Source organism: Leucopleurus acutus, assembly GCF_964270905.1.
Source record: "Leucopleurus acutus genome assembly, chromosome: 13".
NCBI classification, from domain to species: domain Eukaryota; kingdom Metazoa; phylum Chordata; class Mammalia; order Artiodactyla; family Delphinidae; genus Leucopleurus; species Leucopleurus acutus.
In genome coordinates, this window is record NC_139155.1 from 25700458 (window position 1) to 25723685 (window position 23228).

The following is a 23228-nucleotide window of genomic DNA, read 5'->3' on the forward strand; positions in this document are numbered from 1 at the left end:
CTGGCATGTGTGTGTCTTACTAGTGCTTTTAAGATACTTGCCAACTCCTGCTCACCAGTTCCAATTAGCACAAAACCATCAGTATAGTGGATCGGCGTGATGTTCCGCTGTATCATGATGGCGCAAGAAAGTTAACATGCTCCTGGGACAAGACAGTGAATAGGTACTGCTGTCCCTGCTAAGTAAATGTAAATTGTTTTGACTCTGTCCACTAAAGATTGCCAGGCACGGTGTTGATCTGTCCCAATAAAGACCATATTCAGACTGAATATGGGTCTAATCTTGCAGTAGTCCACTGTCAGGGGTGAATTTAATCAGAATACAATAGGGACAGTGCCCTTCATCTTTCTAATCTTTGAAGGTGGTGCTAACTTTGAAATTCCTCCAGGAATGTGACATTGCTTCTGATTAATTTGCAGGTTGGTATTAGGGATGGGGAAATTTCAAGGACTTCCAATCATAATGACCCTTACTCCACAAATCAGGCCAACACTGTGAGGGATCCGTCAGCTGCTAGGTATATGCTAAGTATGTCTATCCTAACTATATATTTGGGAACTGAGAGAATAGTCACAGGGTGGGTTCACAGATACACTGATACTCTGGACAATGACTTAGAGTCTTGGAATTCTCTTCACCACGGGCTCTGAGTCTGTGAACTGACTTAGAGGTAAGGGCCACAGTTTTCCTCTGCACTGGCTAATGTCGGCCTACTGTTTTCCAGATCTAGATTTTTTTGTGTGTATGTAATTATGATAGCATTCTGTTTGGTCACCCATTTACCTTAACACCCTGGACACCAAAAGCTATTAACAGCTGCCATGCATCCTTATGGCTCAAGGAATCTCCACTGCCACTCCAATTTGCTTCCTATTAAGTAATTATGTTCGTTGTGCCTCTGAAAGCCAACACTGAGCTTCTTTAAGATGCCGACATCTTCTTTACCGATGTATTTCTTACTACCTTAGCGAAGAGTTTATCCCCTCAGTGGTGGGTTTTTGGACCATACCTGGCATAAATCTCTGTTTAATATTCCCACTTCCCCAAGCCTTCCGGCATCCTCCGCTTGTTTAGTCCCTTGTAGTCCCTTGTGGAGTCCAGGCTCCAAGTAACCATCCCAGCAAACTACCCAGGTGTTCTTGACACAAATGAAATTATGAGTCATACATGAGTTACCACATGTCAATGAATTCCCCACTCTCAAGTCCTGTATTCTGCCACCCCCTGGGCTAACACCCTCATTATTCATTTCCATTTATGTTCCTCAGTTCCTGCTAGGTTTTGTAATTTCTTTCGCATCTAGACGATCTTCTCTAGAAACAGATTTTGTGTCTCTATCTGTGCTTGCTGAGACCTGACTTTGACATCAGTCTGGAGACAAGGAGTGTTGCTGGAGCAAAACTAACATTTCTTGAGGACGGCAAAGCATCGTCCTGTGAAGAAACTTCTTCAGGTGAGATCACCGAACATTCTTCAGGCAAGTAAAGTCTAGTCTCCTCTGGCAAAGATGAAGGTGCTGCTTCTTTGAGAAGGAGGCTTAAGGGAATTTAGAGTTTCGAGATGCTCAGTTCATTCTTAAATGTCCTCATCCCAGAACTCAGAGTCCCATGTGTTCTCTGTCACGGTTCTTACTGGACAGAGAACATTTGCCAAGCTTCTGCATTTTACTTTAATGGCAGAGCTGGAACCCTTAGCATCATATCTTTGCCCTGGTTTTCAGCCCAGTCTTCCCTGAGGCTGCAGGAAATAAAGACTTCTTTTAATATTGCCATAGGGGTCATTTGGATTTTAGATCATGCCTTAAACTGAGTACCCTGAGCCTGTTATTTATTCAAATGTGTTTAATGCTGTCATCAGTATCCACCCGAATCCACAATCCTTGTCATTAACACTGTTCCTATATTAGTTGGCTGCCATGACCACTTGATCTCCATTGGGCATTGCCTCGACCTCCCTCCACCTGCACTTTATCCCAATTAACTGAAGTGAAAGTTGACGAAATCATGGATCTATCAAATGCAGAGGGATGACTACCATTCCATGTACCACCAGCAATGAAGTACCTGTTACTCTCAGACAGGTGGACCATTCACCTCCCTAATTCCATCCTGAGGACTGTTTACTAGAATCACTCTTGGACAATTGTTTTAGCCCGTGTTTTCTAGGCTAGGACAGAGCTTTAAGCAAAGCTCAAAATGCTAATGTTATATTTGTGAAATGCAAGACCAGCGGGCTGAGGGTGAAGAAAAATGGGAAGTGAGTCAAAGAAATAAGAAACATTGCAACATGTTACTGTACTGGCCACTGTGTTACAACAAGTGTTGAAAAGACATCCAACTCAATTGGTTTGCATGTTCAGGCTGCACATTGGATTTTCTCCAAAATATTTTCCGGGAGAAACTAGTCCTCAGAGTAGTCTACACTAGGGAGAAGTGGGGACAAATTTACTATGCAGCTCCCTTCCATCTTCCATTTCTTAGTGGATAACACCACTATGTTACATTACCTGGCTCCACGGCCATATCAGGCTCAGAGAGCCATGTGTCGTGCTCTGAGTGTGACATTTTAGCCAAGTCTAGAAATGGAGGGCACCTCAGTATGGTACACATTGGCCCATGTGGCCTGGGGCCTACCCTGGATTTCTGCCAGTTTAGGGAGGTCATTTCAAGTAGTGACAGCAGCATGAATCAGGAGAGAGGCAGAACCTTAGGACGGAAGCCAGGGATTATAAATCAAGGAGGCACAAAGTCTGGTGTCAGGTATGCTACAGGATAACAGGAGCAAATTAGGCTCCTGTTACTCTTTCCTTGGAGACTATTTACCCGGATACAGTTTTGTTACTTTCAAGGGCTCAACATACTATAAATTAAGGCTTAAGTGTGTGAACATTGTCCATGAAAGCATCCTAGCTTTTTTTTTTAAAAGTATGATCTCTATTTTTATTTATTTAATTTTTATACAGCAGGTTCTTATTAGTTATCTATTTTATACATATTAGTGTATACATGTCAATCCCAATCTCCCAATTCATCCCACCACTGCCCCCCCACCTCCCTGCAAAAGGTTTTTTTTTTTTTTAACATCTTTATTGGAGTATAATTGCTTTACAATGGTGTGTTAGTTTCTGCTTTATAACAAAGTGAATCAGTTATACATATACATATGTTCCCATATCTCTTCCCTCTTGCGTCTCCCTCCCTCCCACTCTCCCTATCCCACCCCTCTAGGTGGTCACAGAGCACCGAGCTGATCTCCCTGTGCTATGCGGCTGCTTCCCACTAGCTATCTACCTTACGTTTGGTAGTGTATATATGTCCATGCCACTCTCTCACTTTGTCCCAGCTTACCCTTCCCCCTCCCCACATCCTCAAGTCCATTCTCTAGTAGGTCTGTGTCTTTATTCCCATCTTGCCCCAGGTTCTTCATGAACTTTTTTTTTCATAGATTCCATATATATATGTTAGCATACAGTATTTGTTTTTCTCTTTCTGACTCTGCTCCTGAAAAGTATGGGAGAGCTCCATGTTTCAAGGAGCCAAGTAGATAACTCTTTGTGTAAAGTGTGGATTCCTTTTTTGATGTGAAAGAGCATGCTTTAATTTAGCAGTGGAAAGAGTTCAGTTTCAGCATAATGGGTTTTCTGAAATCCAATGTTGTATCCTGATCTCAGAAATCTAATTTATTGTTTTCCCAGGCCAGATTGAATTTTTATTTACTGGGGATAAAGCCAATGGCTTCCAGATATTGTACATTCTCAAGTGAACATGAAGGGCATGAGTTTTTCTCATGAGGTGGTTCCTGGCTTGCAATTCTGGACTGGGTTTTGTGGAGCTCCCTCGGCTGGGACAGCCACAGGTACTGGTGAAGGAAAACCGAAGAGAAGCCCTCACTAGCTTTTGATGGCAGGACATGCCAATGACAAGATAAGAATGAATTAAGCTAATTGAGCTCAACAGTGTTGACCTTTTAGGGTTCGATGGAGGAGATAATCATTGTAGTGACAGGTTCACATTTCCACAGTAGAAAAACAATACTTTTTCACTGTGCAAACGCTGAGATGATTTCTCTTTCTTCCATAGACTTCTTTTTTCATAGAGGGAGTAGTACCATGATATTTGTTTGAGAACCATGGGTGAACAGTATGATGTTAGCGTTAAATACTTTCAGAGCTTTGTTACTTTAATAAGGGTCGTGTACACCTCTCTTAGTACCCACCACCAAATTGATGTCTGTTTTCAACTCAAGGCCCAATTCTGCAAGGAAATCTGTTTTGTTTTGTTTTGGTTTTCCTCTGGATGAGCCCTTGTAAAACAAGTTTCCTCTCTTCCCTGTGCTCTTGTCTGGATCTATGTGGCTTCCTGATCTTGGGAATCTGTCCCAATGGCTCTGAAACTCGATTGTGCACCAGAACAACCCTAGAAGCTTTAAAAAACACAGATACCTCGTATTATACCCTCACTGACTCAGAATCTCCAGAGACGGAGCCTGAGGATCACCTGTAATTGTGAAAACGCCTTATGTAATTCTGATGCTGCAGTTTCACAATTCTTGGATATTCTAGTCTTTTTTTTTAAATTAGGGAATGGTTAGCAATAGCCTCTTTTTATCTGTGCTGATACATTTTGGGGGCTACTTTCTGGATTCAATTTTTGAGGCCACCTCCAGATGCCTCTTTGGTAAATAGGGAATCCTTCTGGGTTTAATAGAGAGAGGACCATTTATGCATATGTTCAAGTATGCATGTATGTATGTATCCATCCTTCCATCTAGTGAACAAATATCTGTTCATTTTTCTTCCAGTTTCATTGCAATATAATTGACACAAATATTTATATTTTGATGCTCACTACAGGGGTAAGTGCAAGTTGAAACCCATAGGCTTACTTTATCCTTAACTGGCTCTGTGTCAGTTACTGAGTCTGTGCTAGTCTGTGATTTCTTTGGAGGTAGAGACCTCATCTCTCTACATGGTTGTGTCTTTAGTAACTCTTTAGTGTCATAACTGTGGGAAATGTTAGACATTTTTTCTCATTGAAATGGAGGGAAGAGTCACAAATTCTTCTCTATTCCAGCATGCAAACAACACAGGAGTGTTGGGGATTTTCCAAAGGCCCATTGCTTATGGGTCTGAGCATTCAATAAGCCTTAATCTGTAGACTTGAAGTCTGAAAGTCAGGACAGGTCACAAGGGATTCTTGGGAGGCATTAGAATGGTAGATGTGGACAGGAGGAACAACTGGGAGTGAAAACCTTAACTGAGGTAAACTAAGATGTATTTTATCCTAGAAGGATGGCCTTTCCCCCTATTACAGCAGGTGTGCTGTCTTAATGCTGCAGAATTTTGAAATGATGAATATCTGAGCAGCCCTGTGTGCACTTGGTCTGGCATTCTCATTGAGGATGGAAGACAGGGTGCAGCCTGATTTGAAGGACGTAGAAGGGGGCCCTGCAGAAATGGGAGGTGATCTGCATCTGTGTACTTTATCCATTAGAGCCCCTAGCATAATAATCATAGTTGTCTTAAATTCCTGTCTGATAATTCCAACATCCCTGCCATATCTGAGTGTGGCCAACGTGAGAAGAAAGATGGAAATTCTAAGAAAGAAGAAAAAATAAATGCTAGAGATTGAAAACACTGTAATAGAAATGAAGAATGCATTCGATGGGCTCATTAGTAGATTGGACACGGCTGATGAAAGAATTTCTGAGCTTGAGGGTATGTCAATTGAAACTCCTAAAACAGAACAGCAAAGAGAAAAAAAGCGTGAAAACAAAATGAAAAAACACAAAAAACAAAAAACCATAATAGCATATCTAAGAACTGTGGAACAACTACAAAAGTTATAACACACTTGTATTAGGATTGCCAGAAAGAGAAGAAAGAGAGAGAGGGACAGAGGCAATGTTTGAAGAAATAATGTCTTGAGAATTTCCCCAAATTAAAAACCGCAGATCCAGGAAGCTTAGAGAACACCAGCAGGATAAATGCCAAACAAAACAAAACAAACAACAACAACAAAACCCCGATACCTAAGCGTGGCTTATTCAGACTATCAAAAAGCAAAGATAAGGAAAAATCCTGAAAGAAAGAAACCAAAGCCAAAAAAATCACTTTACCAGACAGTGGAACAAAGAAAAGAATTACATCCAATTTTTCCTCAGAAACCATTCAAGCAAGAAGAGAGTTAAATGGAACATTTAATGTGTTGAGAGAAAACCCCCCACCAATCTAGAATTCTCTACTCTGCAAAATTATCCTTCAAAAGGGAAGGAGAAATATGGACTACAGACAAAAATTGAGGGAATTTGTTGCTAGTAGACCTGCTTTGCAAGAAATGTTAAAAGGAATTCTTCAAAGAGAGGGAAAATGATATAGGTCAGAAACTCAGGTCTACATTAAGGAAGGAAGAGGATTGGAGAAGGAATAAGTAAGGCAAAGTGAAATTTTTTACTTTTCTTATTCTTTTTTAAAAATTAATTAATTAATTAATTAATTTTTGGCAGCATTGGGTCTTCATTGCTGCACACGGGCTTTCTCTAGTTGCGGGGAACAGGGGCTATTCTTTGTGGCGGTGCACGGGCTTCTTACTGCGGTGGCTTCTCTTGTTGTGGAGCATGGGCTCTAGGAGTGCAGGCTTCAGTAGTTGCAGTGCACGGGCTCAGTAGTTGTGGCACACGGGCTTAGTTGCTCTGTGGCATGTAGGATCTTCCTGGACCAGGGCTCGAACCCGTGTCTCCTGCATTGGCAGGCGGATTCTTAACCACTGCGTCACCAGGGAAGTCCCTATTTTTCTTATTCTTAATTGAGCTAAGAGATCAACCATAATAGTAACAATGTATTCAATTATACATATAATATACATATGTACAACTATATATACATATATATCATAATATAAGTGAAATTATTGACAGCAACAATACAAGGGTAGAGAGGAAGGAATTAGAATTATTTTGTTCTTACCTGTGAAGCAGTGTATTGTTATTTGAAAGTGAACTTCGATTGGTTGTGTATTGCAAACTCTAGGGCAACCACTGAAAACAGTTACAGAGAGATGACAACTGGTATATTAAGAAAGGAGAGAAGATGGAATCAAATAAAATGTTCAACTAAAATCATAAAGGTAGAGTGGAAGATGAAAGTAGGAACAAAGAAAAGGACAACAAATACAAAACAGTAAAAATATGGCAGATATTATTAATCCAACTATATCAATAATCACTTTAAACATCGATGTTTTATTTTTTTATTTTTAAATTTTTAATATATTTATTTATTTATTTTTGGCTGCATTGGGTCTTTGTTGCTGCGCACAGGCTTTCTCTAGTTGTAGTGAGCGGGGACTACTCTTTGTTGCCGTGTGCGGGCTTCTCATTGCAGTAGCTTCTCTTGTTGTGGAGCACAGGGTCTAGGCGCGGGCTTCAGTAGTTGTGGCATGCTGCCTCAGTGGTTGTGGCTTGTGGGCTTAGTTGCTCTGCAGCATGTGGGATCTTCCCAGAGCAGGGCTTGAACTGTGTCCCCTGCATTGGCAGGAGGATTCTTAACCACTGTGCCACCAGGGAAGTCCCACATCAATGTTTTCAATGCACAATTAAAAGAGATTTTCAGAGTGGATTAAAAAACAAGATCCAACTATAAATTTTGCACAAGAAACTCACTTTGAATATAAATACATATATAACAGTGGCCAAGATGGCAGAGTAGGAAGATTCTGAGCTCACCTCCTGTCATGGGCACACAAAAATTACAACCATTTACAGAGCAACGATTGATGAGAAATAGTGGAAGACTAGCAGAAAAGATCTTCTACAACTAAGATATAAAGAAGAAACCACAATAAGATCAGTAGGAGGAGCAGAGACACAGTATAGTCAAGACCCATACCTCTGGGTGGGTGACACACAAACGAGAGAATAATTACAATTCTAGACGTTCTCCCCAAAGAGAGAATGGTCCAAGCCCACAATGGGCTCCCCAGCCCAGGTGTCCTACACTGGGAAGATGAGACCCCAGAACATTTGGCTTTGATGGCCAGTGGGGTTTACTTTCAGGAGAGCCAGAGGGCTGTGGGAAATAGAGACTCCACTCTTGAACGGTGCACACAAAATCTCACATGTGCTGGGACACAGGGAGAAGCAGTAATTTGAAAGGAACCTGGGCCAGACCCACCTGCTGATCTTGGAGAGCCTCCTGGAGAGGCAGGACACAGGTCGAGCTTACCCTGGGGACACAGACACTGGTGACAGCCATTTTGGGGTGCTCGTTGTACCACAAGGACACTGGTACTGGCAAGCTCCATTTTGGAATCCTCCCTCTAGCTTATTAGTGCTGGAACCCAGCCTCATCCACTAGTGGCTGGATACCAGCTCCAGGACCACCACAGCCCCTCAGCAAACCATGTCAGGACTCAGACCACCCATCAGCAGGCCAACACTAGATCCAGGGCCCCTAGCCCCACAGCCACCCACCCCAGAAACTGGCTCTGCCCACCAGTGGGCCAGCACTGCCCCAGGACCCCCTAGGGCTCTGCAGCCAGATGTTTTGTGACCCAGCCCTACACGCCAGTGGCCAGCAGTCTCTGCACAAGGCAGGGCCTGGCAACCAACTGGACCAGCGGCCAGTGATGCCTACCAGACTGCTCACAGTAGTCAGCCCATCAGCACAGAAGGACCCATACAACCCATATAAGGGACATTCCTAGAACCTATAGCTCTGGTACCCTTAGGGGAATGTGCTGCTGGGACTCATAGGACATCTCCTACAAAAGGCTACTTCTCCAAAGTTGGGAAGCATAACCAATCTACGAAATACATAGAAATAAAAATGGTGAATTAGGCAAAATGAGGTGACAGAGGAATATGTTCCAAATGAAGGAATAAGATAAAACTTCAGAAGAAGAACTGAGTGAAGTGGAGATAAGTAAACTCCCTGATAAAAGAGTTCAAAGTAATGATCTTGAAGATTCTCAAAGAACCCAGGAGAAGATTGGATGAATAGAGTGAGAAGTTAGAATTTTTCAACAAAGAGTTGGAAAATATAAAGAAGAACCAAACAGAGATGAATAATATAATAACTGAAATAAAAAATATACTATATGGAATCAACAGTATATTAGATGATAAGAGGAATAGATCAGTGAGCTGGAAGACAGAGTAGTGGAAGTCACCCAAGCTGAAAAGAAAAAAGAATAAAAAGAAATGAGGACAGTTTAAGAAACCACTGGGACAACATCAAGTGCACTAATATTCACATTACAGGTACTCCAGAAGGAGAAGAGAGAGAGAAAGGTGTTGAGAACATATTTGAAGACACGTTAGCTAAAAACTTCCCTAACCTGGGAAAGGAAACAGACATCCAGGTCCAGGAAGCACAGATAGTCCCAAATAGGATCAACCCAAAGAGGACCACACCAAGACAAATTATTATCAAACTGGCAAAAATTAAAGATTAGAAGAGAAGAGTAAAAGCAGAAAGGGAAAAGAAACAAGTTACATATAAGAGAACTCCCATAAAGCTATCAGCTGACTTTTCAGCAGAAACTTTGCAGGCCAGAAGGGAGTGGCACAATATATTTAAAGTGATGAAAGGGAAAAACTACAACCAAGAATGCTCTACCCAGCAAAGTTTTCATTCAGATTTGATGGAGTGATCAAAATTTTACAGACAAGCAAAAGCTAAGAAAGTTCAGCACCACCAAACCAGTTTCACAAGAAACGTTAAAGGGACTTCTCTAAGTGGAAAAGGAAAGGGCACAACTAGAAATATGAAAATTACAAAAGGACAAATCTCATTTGCATAGGCAAATATACAATAAAAGTAGTAAGTCAACCATGTATAAAGCTAGTAGGAAGGTTAAAAGACTAAAGTCGTAAAATCATCTGTATCCACAATAATAAGTAGTTAAGGAATACACAAACAGAAAGATGCAAAATCCCAAAACATATGAAGATAAAACAACACACTTCTAAATGACACATGGATCAAAGAAGAAATCTCATGAGTAATTTAAAAATATTTTGAATTAAATGAAAATGAAAATACCACTTACTAAAATTTGTGGGATGCAGTAAAAGCAGTGCTTAGAGGAAAATCTATAGCATTGGATGCATATATTAGTAAAGAAGAAAGATCCAAAATCAGTAATCTAAGCTTCCACCTTAGGAAAGTAGAAAAAGAAGACTAAATCCAAATTAAGCAGGATAAAAGAAATAATAAGAATTTGAGCAGACATCAATGAAATTGAAAACAGGAAATCAATAGAGAAAATCAATGGAACCAGAATCTGATTCTTTGAAAAGATCAATAAAATTGATAAGCCTCTAGCCAGGCTAGGTGAGATAAAAAGAGAAAAGGCACAAAAATTAATATCAGAAATGAAAGATGGGAAATCACTACAGATCCCACAGACAATGAAAGGATAATAAAGGAATACTGTGAACAACCTTATGTTCACAAATTTGATAACCTAGATGAAATGGACTAATTCCTTGAAAGACACAATCTGCTAAAACTTACAAGAAGGAACAGACAATTTGAACAGGCTTATATCTATTAAATTAATTGAACCAATACTTAATAAGCTTCCAAAACAGAAAACACAAGGCCCAGATGGATTCACTGGTGAATTCTACCAAAGACTTAAGGAAGAAATTATACCAATTTTCTATCATCTCTTCCAGAAGACAGAAGCAGAAGGAATACTTCCCAACTCATTCTATGAGGTCAACATTGCCATAATATCAAAACCAGACAAAGACTTTATAAGAAAAGAAAACAACAGACCAATGTCCCTCATGAACAAAGATGCAAAAATCCTAAAAATATATTAGCAAATCAAATCCAACAATGTATAAAAAGAATTATGTGCTATTGCCAAGTGGGATTTATCCAGGTATGTTTCACAAAAGACATAATGATAAGCTGGACTTCATTAATATTAAAAACTTCTGTCTATGAAAGACACTGCCAAGAGAATGAGAAGAAAAGCCTCAGACTGGAAGGAAATATTTGCAAAAGACATGTCATATCTGATATAGGACTGCTATCCAAAATATACCAAGGAACTTAAAGCTCAACAATAAGAAACCCAAACCCAATTAAGAACTAGGCCACACACCTCACCAAAGAAGATATACAGATGGCAAATAAGCATATGAAAAGATGCTCCACATCTTTAAGTCAATAGGGAAATGGAAATCAAAACCATGAGATACCACTGCACACCTTTTACAGTGGTCAAAATCCAGAACAACACCAAATGCTGGTCAGCACGTGTAGTGGCAGGAGCTGTCATTCTTTGCTGGTGGGAATGCAAAGTGGCACAGCCACTTTAGAAGACAGTTCGGTGCCTTCTTACAAAACTAAAAGTGCTCTTACTATATAATCCAGCAATCACATTCTCGGTGTTTACCCAAAGGAGCTGAAAACTTATGTCCACACAAAGACCTGAATATGAATTTTTATAGCAGCTTTATTCCTAGTTGCCAAAACTTGGAAGCAACCAAGATGTCTTTCAGTAGGTGAATAGATAAATAAACTGTGGAGTATTATTCAGCGCTGTAAAGAAATGAGCTGTCAAGCTATGAAAAGACAAGGAGGAAACTTAAATGCATATTACTAAGTAAAAGAAGCTAATCTGAAATGGCTACACACTGTATGATTCCAATTATATGACATTTTAGAAAATGTAAAACTATGGAAACAGTAAAAAGATCAGTGGTTGCGAGAGGCTGGGGGGGAGAGAGGGATGAAGAGGCAGAGCGCCAGGGATTCTTAGGGCAATGAACCTATCATGGTGGACACATCATTATACATTTGTCAAAACGCGTGGAAGTTACAACAACCAAGAGTGAACCCTAAGGTAAGCTGTGGATTCCAGGTGATAAGGGTGTGTTAATGGAGGTTCATGTAACAAATGTACCACTGTTGTGTGGAGGGGGGAGCAGGTCTATGGGAACTCTTTGTACTCCTGCTCAGTTTTACTGTGAACCTAAAACTGCTCTAAAAAATAAAGTTTTTAAGAGGAAAAGAAAATGATCTGGAATTTCCACAGAAAGTCATAGCAGTTCCACCCACGCTTCAGCAACTGTTAAAAAAAAAAGCCTCATGATTCATGCTTGCCCTCCTAAGTGCCAGGTCTTGGTGAACCCCAACTGAATGGTGCTTTAATCACGTGGTAATTGCCATTTTATTGCATTGATTGGTATAAAGTTTAAAATCCTTTTCAAAGGACCAACACCCCCCCAAAAAACAAACAAACAAACAAACAAAAAACAACTTTAAAGGCCTTGGAGCAGGTTGTATCTGGGATTGGGAAGATACTTCTCTGAAAGTTCTGGCCCTGAGGCATCAAAGTATGAAGCTGCTTTTATTTTCTACCTTCCTTCAATTTTCTTACTGCTCTTTACCTATTAAACTTAACACACATAGAAGGAGAAAGAGAGTTAAAAAAAAAAAAGAAAGAAAGCAAGCAAGCAAGCAAATTGCATCAGCCACAGAGCAAGGCATTAAGGGATGGTATAGAACCTTCTTTGGTTAAGATTTACCTCCTGAAAGCCTCTCTGACCAGCCCTTCTTCTCACTTGTGCTTCTCTTAAAACATAATTGTCATTGGTACATTTCACTGGACAGTTTACAAAACACACTTATATATATACAGTATCTGTTAAACTTCAAAGCTATGAAAGATAAGCAATATTATCATCCCAATATCCTAAAGGAGAAATGGATGCAGACAGGTTAATTCATTTCCAAGGGACCCTCCAAGGGGCAGTGTAGGGAGCCCTCCAAGCCAGTGTCTCCTGTTCTCCATCCCATCCTCTACTTCACCTCGTCCTCTCCAATGCCAGCACTTTCCACTCTGATCATGCTCAGCATTAAACATTCTCTCCACATTTTTACCTTGAATAAACACAAATTTACAGAAATGTGTAATGAATACTTGCAAACTCCTCTCCTAGATTATTCATTGATTAACATGGCACCCCATTTTCTCTTCATAATTCTGTGTCTCTGTGTCTCTCTTCCTCTGTCTCTCTCTTCTTCTTCCTCTGTGTTTCTATTTATGTTATATTTATATTCCCCTCCTGAACTGTTAGAGAGTTAGTTGCAGACATCATGACTCTTCAGCATTAAGTAAGTTTTAAGAACAAAGATCTTCTCTAACATACCCACAATTCAGTTCTCACGCTCAGGAAATTTACTGGATATTACAACACTATTATGTATTATCCAGTCAATATTCTAATTTCCCAAGTTGTCTCAATATCAGTAAGGTTCTTAGTATTTGTTTTTTGTGTGTTTGTTTGCTTTTTTAAGCCCAGGATTCATTCAAGGATGACAGCTGTCATGTCTCTTCAGCCTGTCCTGCGTTTTTTGTCTTTTATGACCTTGACGTGGTAGAGTCCCCTTCTTCTTGCTTGCTTTACTTCCTGAGTTCTGTCTAACATTTCACAGGAGAGGGCTGGGCAGGTGCCATCAGAACACCCCCGCCTCCCCCCGCCAGATCTCAGGCATCAGGAATGCCCCGTACCTAAGAGCCTAAAACGTTTCTAGGTGGGGGCCCAGATTTACGCAAGTCAGAGAGGGACACTTGGGGTTGGAGAATTCCATGAGCAAGGTTCCTGTGCCCAGGACCTTGTGGAGAGAAAGAGGGGCAACAGATAGTGGGGTAATACAGCCCTGGGATCCACTCCCCTGCCCACTAATGTCTGGCTCTGCTGAACCCTCACTCGCACCCTCCCCACTCCTTCACCGCATGGACACCACTACATATTCCAGGCATTGCTTTTTCCTCCCTCAAATCCAGGGCTCAGTCTTGTCCTGTCTTCTTTCCCACAGAACTTCCTTACTTCTCCACTGGATGATAAGAACAAGACTGGCTCCTCTTTCCTTGTGTCTCCAGAGTGGCCAGCATACTGGAGGGTGCTTAATGTCTTGTCACAAAATACTGGGTTTGAGTGAGCATTGCATTATGGATTTCTCTCTGCTCTACAAACGTGCTTTGGTCCTCTCAGAAACAGACCCTTTGCCAGTGAAGCTCCTTTGACCCACGTTAGTACCAGGAAATACAGTACAGATTTCCTTGGTGGTGGCAGGGCTGTGGGTGATTTGGCAGTGATGCTATTTCAATAAGATTTTGTGGGTATTTCTGAACTCAGACTTTCCTCATTTTTTTTTTTTTTTTCGGTACGCGGGCCTCTCACTGTTGTGGCCTCTCCCGCTGCGGAGCGCAGGCTCCGGACGCGCAGGCTCAGCGGCCATGGCTCACGGACCCAGCCGCTCCGTGCCATGTGGGATCCTCCCGGACCGGGGCACGAACCCACATCCCCTGCATCGGCAGGCAGACTCCCAACCACTGCGCCACCAGGGAAGCCCCTAACTCATGTTTTCCATTCATTTTCTCATTGATTCATCATAATTTTTAGGCCATTGGTGCCAGACAGGCACAAATGGTCTCTGGAGCCCTCCATTCTTTTCCAGTGTGTGAATCTGAGCTTGGCCACTCACTAGCCTGAGTAACCTCGAGAAAGTTCCTTAACCACGATGAGTCTCAGATGACTCTTTGTCTTACTTCATGGAATAAAGAAGGAAACATATGTAAAGTACTAATCAAAACGCCAGGTGCACGTTATCATCAGTTTCTCTATCAGGTGCAGGTCTAGGTGGTAATCTCCACCATACTGAGCATCTACCCTGCACCAGGCACTGTGCTCCGTGCTCTATGAGCAGAGCCCCTTTTCATCTTCACAGTAACCACTGAGGCGAGTATTTTTATTGATATTTCAGAGAGCCTAGTGATGGGCTCCAAATCACTGGCTTCTGGGACTCCAAAGGGCTCTTTCCACCAACTGCGCTGCTTTGTGGGATCTTAGATGGTCTCCAAGGTTCCGGTTGGCTTTAATAGGCTCTGTGATCTGCTGAGAGGGAAGGCGTGAGGCTGCTGGGGTGGGGGTGAGGGGCCGGGAGCAGGGAGTGCAACTTGTTCTTACAGCACCTGGTCTGGCTGAAAGGAAATCCAGTATGTGTGTTGCTGTGCAGACCTTTGGCCTCCATTCTGGATCTGTTGGGGGGCTACCCTGACTGGGCTGATGGTAGCACTGGGATTCTTCTTCTTTTTTTTGACCATGCTGCATGGCTTGTGGTATCTTAGTTCCCCAACCAGGGATTGAACCTGTGCCCTCAGCAGTGAAAATGCAGAGTCCTAACCACTGAACCGCTGGGGAATTCCCTGGGATTATTCTTTTTTTTTTTTTTAATAATTAGCCATGCCTGTACCAAAGCATTTATTTTTTTCAACCAATTTTTTTTTTAGATGTTGGGGGTAGGAGTTTATTTACTTATTTATTTTTGCTGTGTTGGGCCTTCATTTCTGTGCGAGGGCTTTCTCTAGTGTGGCAAGCGGGGGCCACTCCTCATCACTGTGCGCGGGCCTCTCACTATCGCGGCCTCTCTTGTTGCGGAGCACAGGCTCCAGACACACAGGCTCAGTAGTTGTGGCTCACGGGCCCAGTTGCTCCGCGGCATGTGGGGTCCTCCCAGACCAGGGCTCGAACCCGTGTCCCCTGCATTAGCAGGCAGATTCTCAACCACTGAGCCACCAGGGAAGCCCCTGGGATTATTCTTATATAACCATTTAGAAGAGGTTTCCAGTTACAATAGTGATAGCCAATGGGGTTTCCAATGTCTAGAATATACAATGTGCCCCAAGAATCCAAATCCTGGGCACTGTAATCATAGGAGGTTTGGTTCAAAGGCTGTTTGCACGGTAGGGGGCTGATGGTCAAGATCTTCACCCTTGCCAGAGCCTAGTCCTTACCTCTCAGACGGAAGAGGGGCCACCTGCCTTCCTCCAGGCCTCCTAGACTCCCTAGGGAGTGAACATCATCTTCTGCATTTGTGTGTGTACTGGGGGAGGGGGTTGGGGGCTGAAGGAAGGGAATGGGCTGCAGGGGTCTGAGCCTTGGGAATTTCATTTTTGGCCTAGTCCTGGGCATTCTCACCTTCCCACAATGAACCAGTATATCATTAGTAACACACATGCCAGAGATCACTGCCTGGACTCACAATCCAGCAAGTCGCTCAATCTCTCTGTGCCTCAGTTTCCTCATGTGTAAAATGGTAATAGTCATGGGGCCCATTTCATAGACTTGTGAAGATTAATGAGTTAACAGAGAGCATTTGGAAGAGCGGCTGGCAAGTTTAAGTGTTACATAAACTTGATGTTGCTGGGCTCAAGAAGTAGGAAGAAAGCCCACACCCCTAAAAAGGGGTCTAGAATCTGAGAATGTTGGAACTGTAAGTGGCCTGGTTCAAGCTCTGAGTCAGTGTTAGTGACTATACAGAATTCAAACCTTTGTCTTCATCTCAGGGCTTTCTCCGTAGGGACTTTATTTTCTGAACCCCAAGCCCAATCTCATAGGGAATCACAGTCTCTCTGAAACTTCCCTAGTACAGCATTGCATCTGGCAGTTGCTGTCTCAGAGGAGGAAGCGCTCATGTGTGTCAGGCTGTGACGGCTTTGTGGGTAGACCAGAAGACTGTGCTGGGGCAGGCTCCCCAGGTGAGTGGAGATGTACACTTTCCCTCCCTCCCTCCCTCCCACTGCCTGCCTCTCCCTGGGTGAGGCTCCCTCAATAGACTCTTTGTTCTCAGGACTCTCCCTAGCCCCACCTAGTCTTTAACTCTCCCACAATCTGGGCTCTGATCTTTACTTAAACCACCAAGCCCTTGCATCAAACCACAAGAAGAAAACCACATGTCTTTTGAATTAAGCTGTTTTCTCTTGTTTTGTTTTTTCCTTCCTCTCTTCTTCTCTCCCTCTTCCCTGGCTTCCCCACCCCAGCGTGCACACGTGTGTGCACACACACACACACCCTTTTTCTCCACAGCAGTTTTCCCATCAGGAGGCTGCCTCCTGGTTTCATGAAACAAGGCTGCCCAGGATTTAGTCCTGGAACAGGTAAACAAAGGGCCACCCACAGCCCTTAGGACACCTGGAGGACCAGCTAGCCCCTCTCTTGGACCCAGAGGCCTCACCTCAGCTGCTGTCTCAGAACATGGCAGATCTGGGTTGGGAGCTGCCTTGGGTCTGCAGAAACTTGGGCAGTGACCCAGCCTTGCGCCCAGAGGCCCCGGTCAATGCCAGGCTTGTGCATTATTGGGTCCGGTGAAGACTGTGGGGTTACTGCTGGCAGCCTGGCTCCCATTTGAGGGGCCCACACTCAGTGGACTTCTGGCCTGGGGAACACAGGCTGCCTGTCTAGGACTGTGGAGTCCTTTGCAGGGCAGGCAGGGAGAGACAAGGTGGGTGGAGTAGGGGAAGGGTTAGACTCTCATCAGCTTGGCTGGCTCCATGGTCCGAATTCTCACTGCAGGTGAGACAGCCCCAGAGTCCTTCCTGCAGGAAAGGCCAAGTGCCTTCAAAACAAAAGGGTCAAAGGCGCAGCCCCGAAGTCACGGTGGAGGGTGAGATGGGCTCTACCAGGCGTCATAGGTTCAGATGCTTTCTGGGCTCATGCAGATAATTAAACATACAAAGGGTCAGATGTAATAAAATACATGGCAGGATAGACATCTAATTTAAATTTTAAAATTATATTTTTGAAACATTCTTTTAGCCAAATAAAACATATTTCCTGTCCAGACACACCCTCTCCTGTCCCCAGGCTGTGAGTTTCCAGCCCTCTTGTATACAGTCCACAGTTTTGCTGTTCTGACATAGCAGGGCTTGTGAAGAAACGTAACAGAGTCTCTAAAACATGGCACTGGGCTGGCTGTTGGTAGAGCTGTGGTTAAAAACACAGGCTTTGGTGTCCAGCTGTGATGGACATTCCTCATTTGCTTCCTTTTAGCTGTATGATCATTGGATAGGTTACTCAATCTTGCGAAGTCTCTGTTTTCTCATCTGCAAGATGGGGATGATGAAAGAATCTATTTCAGAGCATGATGAGCCCCCTCATATAGCTCAATAAAAGACTACTAGGATATTCTGCACCCCCTTCCAACAAACACACACAAGGCTGAATGCCTTTTGCCAAAGAGCAATAGTTTGGTGAACTGAGCGTTAATGTTTTCTGTGGTTCTGCTCTGTGGCGAGAGGGGTGAGAGTCAGAGCCAGGGTCAGATCTGCACAGACCATTTCCCTGTGAACACAGAACAAAAACTCTCTTTGCAGTTGGGCTGTTAATTTTAAATTCAGGAAAGGAAGGCTGGCTGGGGAAGTTTTGCCCTCAGGTCTTGGAATTTCTCAGCAGACCTCCAATGCTCATCTCCAGCTGGGGGTGGTTGGCCCACCTGGGTCAGCAATGGCCCATTTGCCCTTGATCTTAGCAGAAGAAGCTGGTCTGCCCAACACCAAGGAGCCTGGGGGGTAGGGGAACCCATCCAGTTCCCTGGAGGTATTTGAAAGACAGCTGGACTAGGCTTCCTGAAATCTACTTTCCACCCCAACAGGACCTGTGCACTGAGCTTGTTACTTGCAAACTCCCTGAGGGTGGAGATCACTGATCTCCCTGGCTTGCCACAATCCCTAGCACAGCATCTTCAATAAAGGACCTGCTTAATACACACTGAAATAACTATATGAAACTCATACTTGAAAGTAGGAAATGGGGAGATTCTTCACACTTTTAAAAGGAATTTTCATTTTATACAACATTTCCCCAGTAGAGTTCTTTAAATGGAAACTTCCTTGGTTATTTAAAATGAGATTGTAATTTGACTAGTCGAAACCTAAACTGATGGGCTAAGTTGATCTATACCGTCCTCCCATGCTTTCCCTTTCCCTGCGGTCTCTGTAAATTCAAATCCCACCCGTCCTTGATAACAGTGAACAGTGACTGGGACTATTTTGCAGCAGACCGGCTGGCTGCTCAGTGCTACGTGACCGCATTCTTCCATCATAGCCGCTTCACGGCCAGGAATATTCTTTTCCTCATTTTACAGATGAGACAATGTATGCTTGGAGAGTTCGGAACTATTTGTAGGAGTGGCCGAGTTAAAACCTACACCCAGCCCGAGCAGTGAATCACTGTTCTTAAGAAATGCCGCCTTCAAACCGGTTCATCTGTACCATTTTTCTAGGTTCGGATGAACCGGTTTGCAGGACAGAAATAGGGACACAGATGTAGAGAACAAACGTATGGACACCAAGTGGAGAAAGTGGCCGGGGGGTGGGGTGTGATGAATTGGGAGATTGGGATTGACATACATACACTAATATGTATAAAATGGATAAGTAATAAGAACCTGCTGTAGAAAAAAAAATTCAAAAATTCAAAAATAAAAAAGAGGCTGCTTGTTATCAAGCTCACAGATAAGCAATAAAAAAAAAAAAAGAAAAGAAAAAAAAAGAAATGCCACCTTCTCCACAAAGGCCCTCCTGACCCTAAACAGACGGGACTGTGTCATTCCTCTGGTGCCTAGCCTTCTCTTGGTCTTCTTGACCTTGCATTCTGTCCTGGGCGTCGGCCACTTAGGTGTTTGCCGCCTCCCCGCTGCCCTGTCACCCCCTCCCCCAGCGCTCACGCGGGACTGGCGGGGCCTAGAGCGTGGGAGGCGCCTCCCACTCGTCTTTGCGTTCCCAGCAGTGCCAGGCTCCATGCCAGACCCGGGGCCCTCGCTGAGTATTTCGGCTCAGTTTGACGTTATCTCCTTTCCCTCAAGAGGGCGCTGACGCGCTCCAGGAAGGAGTCAAATAGAAGTGAAGAGGCGATAGGTCTCTAAAAATTGGGGGTGGGGGTCTCTGGGGGCACTCATGCTGCTCTGGTTTAGCCTGGGAAGCACTCTGAGGCGCCCTCTAGGGCTGTTCCATCCCAGTGAGATCTGGGAACCAGCCACGAGGCTCCAAGTGGCCTTGTGGTCCCATAACCTCCTGCTTGAACCACCTGCCTGGGCCCCTGAGAGGCCGCAGCCAGCCCTGTGGCCGGGTCCTGAGTGCAGGCCTGTTGTAGCCAATTGCACCAACTCTCTGTGCTTCCTGCGGCCCTGCTTGCAGACCTGCTGGGAGAGGACAAGCAGATCCCAGCTGGGCCTCACCCTGATCACCGCTGGTTGATCTGAGCACGTGATGCCCTTCCCCTGTTCCTTTGTTGGTGGAGCGGAGGTAATAATAAGAATTAACCTGGAGCCCTGGGGGGTTCATCCTGGACCTCACACCCAGTGTCTCCCTGGATTGGGCTGGCAGCCCCCAGGTAGTGAGGGGAGGTCATTAATATTGCTCCCATTATATACCTGAAGGACCTGAGGCTCAAACTTGTTAAGGAAAGAGGCAGGGATGCAGCCTGCGGCCACCCGTCCAAGAGAGGGGCCTTGTGGGCTGGGGAGAGCTTCCCTGAGCTGAGAGCCGGCAGTGTCTTGTCCCGGGGCCTGCAGGGGTGGAGCTTCGCGGCAAATCCTGGCAGCCCCTGGAGCACTCCTGGAAGGCACAGTCATAGGACCGGGATGACGGTAGCCCCGCCTGATTGCCCACCCCGGGTCCCATCCAGGGACCCCACAATTCCGTGGGGGCGCAGGTGGTAAATGGCTCACCTAGCTCTGCCCCAGGCCAGCTCACAGCTGCTCGCCAGGTCCGATGCATTTGGCAACCAGCTCTCAGAAGGACTGTCTTGCCAGCAGTACCTGCATCATGCGATGAACCAAAGGAATTTTCCTGCAGTGCAGACCCGAGGACGGAGACGCAAAAATCGAACTGTCTTTTCTCTCTTCCCTCTTCCTTCCCCTCCCTTTCCCTCTCTTCCCCTCTCTCCCCTCCTCTCCCCTCCCCTCCCATCCTCTTCTCTCTCTCTGTCTTCTCAGTTTACCGGGGGAAGAGGTATAGTCAGGAGGAAAAGGTAACATTATGTCTTCCTTTGCACTCACCACCCTGCATCTGGAATATTCCAGCTCAAACTATCCGTGGATCAGACTCTCTGGGAGAAATGAGATTTTACAATTCTGGGAACCAGGGTGACCCACTGCTGCCAAGATGGACAAGGCTTCTGAGGCCTCCGGACACCTCCTCCCATGCTCTGAATTACGTGCCTCCCTTCCTTAAGACCCTGTCTTCCACCAGATGCCACTCTACCCATCCATCCTCACATGGGTCACGTGTCAGCCCTAGGTCTGGTGTATGACAGACTTCAGAACAAATGTTACAGCGTGCACTGGACAAGGCTTGGTGCCTATCTCAGTCTTAATCCTTTTATTCTGCAGAAACTTAGGCTGCAGAATCTAGCCTGGCAGATTAGGGGCACTTTGCTTGGGTCTCCGCTTCTGCACACATTTCCCTTAAATCCAGAGACTTGTGGGCTCCAGGATACTTAATAATGGGCTGGATATATTTGATTTCATTCAACACATATTTATGAGGAGCCTACCATGTGCCAGGCACCGTGCTGGACTAGGAGGATATAAAGATGACCCCTGGGGCTTCCCTGGTGGCGCAGTGGTTGAGAGTCTGCCTGCCGATGCAGGGGACACGGGTTTGTGCCCCGGTCCGGGAAGATCCCACGCGCCGTGGAGCGGCTGGGCCCGTAAGCCATGGCCGCTGAGCCTGCGCGTCCAGAGCCTGTGCTCCGCGGCGGGAGAGGCCACAACGGTGAGAGGCCCGCGTACTGCAAAAAAAAAGATGACCCCTGGGTGTGTATATGGCTGGTGCCACACCCAGAACTGAGGCAACTGGCATACTTTCTCTATTATGCCTCTGGGTAGATTCTCCCATTGTTAACCAGGTCTATTATGAGAGATCCCATCAGGGAGTTGGACCACAGTAATAAGCTGATGGAATCTTAACCATTTCACTCTTTCTGGGACTTTCTGGATTGCCCCATCCTTGAAGGCCCAGTTCAAGTCCCATCTCTGCTGTGAAATCTTCCTTTCATTCATTCATTCAGCTAGAAAATCTTTAGGGTGCCAACACTGTGATAAGTATAGATAAGGATACAAAGAGTATAAAGCATGCCCCCAGTTGCATTCTGGTAGGGGAGATTCCTTCATTCAACAAATATTGGTTGAGGGCCCATCATGGTCTAGGCACTGCACAAGGCTTGGGGCACATGGCAATGAACTAGGCCCACATGGGTCCTCCCTTCCCAGGGTATTAAGTCTGGTGAGGGACACAGATGTGGGAGCAGCCAGTCCCACTACACTGTACTCAGTGGCACAGTGGAGGGAAGTTTGGGGAGCAATGAAGCTCATAGACAGGCTTCTGCTCACAGGGCCAGGGCAGGTTTCCCTGGGGGTGATTCACCTTGGACTTAAATAATCACAAGAGAAGGTGGTGACTGCTCAGTACCACCTGCGAGGTGCACATGAGGATTAGTGCAACAGCACCTGCAGGGGGGAGGGCTCCTCCAGCCATGGAGAAGTCTTCCTGGAAGGAGTGAGCTTTGAGTTGGGTCTTAAAACTTCCAGAGTGACTCCAGCCCACCCTGGTCTTTCTCTCTCCAGAAGCACTCCCAGGCTGTTTCACAAAGTTAACTCAATTGTTTTGACATGTTTACATAATTTTTCTCCATCTTGCTTTGTTTTGTTTTGTGTGTGTCCCCTGCCCACCCCTTATGTCATAAACCCTTGGAAGACTCCGGGGACCAATGGCATCTCTTGGGTCCCACCAGACTAGCTTGGCGCTGGAACTGGACAAAGGGCACAAGTCTGGGAGCCCAGGTGTGTGGGCAGGTACTCCTCATTGCCCCTTTCTGCCCTCCCCAGCACACATAATGCTCGAGGGAAATCAGTGCAGTGTCATGAGGGTGGGGACTTCTGAGTAGGTTCAGGGAAAGCCGGGCCTAGGCTCTGCCCAGGAAAGGTCTTTAAATAGAGCAGAGGGTGCTCGCCTCGGCAGCACATATACTAAAATTGGAACGATACAGAGAAGAGTAGCATGGCCCCTGAGCAAGGATGACAAGCACATTCGCCAAGTGTTCCACATTTTTCAAAGAAATTATTGAAAGGAAAAATTGTTATTTAAAAAGAGCAGAAGCAAAGTGTCAATATCTCTGTAACTTAGGTAATGAGAATATAACATGTATCATAATTACTGTTTGTATCATTATTATTTATGAAACATAAAAATGTTTCATAATTTAAAATAAAAAATTAAAAGATTGTGTATGAGTTCTAACTAAGTTTAGCTGCCTATTTAGAAAACCCAAAGTAAAAGTGGCTTTAAAAAAAAGAATAGAGCAGAGGAACACTGTCAGCGTAGCCTGCGAGAGAATTTGCTTACACTCTAGATTATTCATTTATA